Here is a 2,052-nt window from a genome sequence, read left to right as displayed (position 1 = left end):
CGCCGAGATTCACACACCTTGGCACAAAGAGGAAAGGATCAATAAAACCAGCGTTTAACCAGGATACTTTACTTAATACTCAAGAGGGTAAGAAGGACAACTGCAAGTAATATGGAATGTAACAAGTGAACTGGCCTCAGGAAAATAGAGGATATAGCAATAATCTAATTTCTGGGATTCCCAAAGAAGCGGGCACTGCACATCCCTCGAACAGGAGGAGAAGGACAGTCCTTTTTGCGAATCTTGGAAAATGATCAATTGCTTATGGGAAGTTCAACCAGCGTCCTTGTTGGCATCGTTGTGCTGAAACTTGGGTCCGAGGTAAGTGGAGGAGGAATCCATATCAGAGAACACATTAATTGCTTCTGGGACAGGGACGTACGTGTGATCACTTTTTTATCGTTTTTTTAAGCTTAATAAGAACGTGTTTCTTCATTTGCACCGAAATAAGAAATGTTAGGTTGGATTTGTTAATAAATGGGATAGAAATGTTGATGGATGTTGAAAGTTGATTTTTTTTGTCGTATGTATCTAGCAACATTTTGTAAGTCATCTTGGAGCCAAATATATCCTTTTATTTTTTTTTTATATATGTTAGCAAAATATCCCTCCATTTGCCTCATTAACTCTCAAAAGAATCCATATTAAACTAAGTACGCTTGGCGCAGCTATTGTTTGATTTTTTTGACTTTGCAGTCCCGTTTGCATATTATTGCTTTCGTTTGTTCGTTGCAATTAAATAGAAAAAGAGAAAAGATCACATGAAAAATTATCACAGAATTATGCATATCATATTGTGCTTAAAAGTATGCACCTTTCATGTTATCTTATGTGCCGTAGTCTAAGAGACAAAGTCATGATGGAAGGACAGTGAAGGCTTTGGGTTAATCGGCCTTACGTTTCCCTCCCTGGTCGACTCTTCCCTCGGTACGCCACATAGTTCTAAACAAACACGCAAAAGCACACAAATAGCCAGATACGTCACCAATAAAATGCTTTTAGAAGAAGTAACATGAATATCTTTTTGGACTTTTTTTTTTACACATTTTCCTTTCAAAACGTTGCTATAAACACGGGCGCGCAACAAGCTCGTTAGTGTTTATGATGGCTGGTTAGGACCATATGACCAGTTCATCAAGCACGGTCTCCAGGTACATATATAAGGGCAGGCAAGGTCACTACTAGGTTCAAGTTTTCAACAATCAGGTCACCACTAATAATTTTCTGGGTCACAAATGATTCAAGTAAGGGTCACCACAGAAAATGGGAATGTCTGGTCTTTTCCACCATATAAAACTGGGTTAGGGCTCACTACCACGCTTCCACAAGGGTATACTCTTTGATACAGTATTCAATTTTTTGTTATAAATTAATAACACATGGAACCAAAGAATTTTCATTTGTGAATACAAAGGAAAATATACATTAAAGGGATGCATCAGAAATGGAAGGATACTGTAACTAATAATCATATTACACACTACGCCCTAACATTACGTATAACCTACATAAAGTGTGTATTCGTATACCTAATATATAAGATTAGTTGCACAGCATCGTATACTTCGTTACAGATACCTGAATCGATAAATGAGGTTGTGATGATTTCAGAAAATAAATTCTCTTCCTGTATATAAGGAGATCGTCTTTACAAGTATCTCAGACTAATTATCTGAATCGTATGAGATGAATGAGGATTCTTTGGTTCCCTAGTGCTCAATAGTAATAATAATAGCATGATTTTTCTTCCGACACTCTTAGCATCCTGCTCTCACTTGATTGTTCACATATCCCCTTTCTTTGTTTACATTAAGGTTCATCACAGTTAGCTAGTTCCACACACACGGTCTTGCAGTCTTGTTCTAAAAATCACTGTGTCACAAAATAACCGTTGTTTTTTTTTCCTATTACAACAATACCAATCTTGATCTGGAGGAGGCGGGTCTCAAAGGGGTCCCGGCCAGACTGGGTGCTGTTCGTCAGGCACAGGAATCTTGACAGGCAGAAGGTTGTGCATGGTCATGTGGGCGTCTTTGGCACTCCGAGATCATG

The sequence above is a fragment of the Penaeus monodon genome, chromosome 25 (assembly GCF_015228065.2).
Source record: "Penaeus monodon isolate SGIC_2016 chromosome 25, NSTDA_Pmon_1, whole genome shotgun sequence".
Classification (NCBI taxonomy): domain Eukaryota; kingdom Metazoa; phylum Arthropoda; class Malacostraca; order Decapoda; family Penaeidae; genus Penaeus; species Penaeus monodon.
This window is presented reverse-complemented; position numbering follows the sequence as displayed.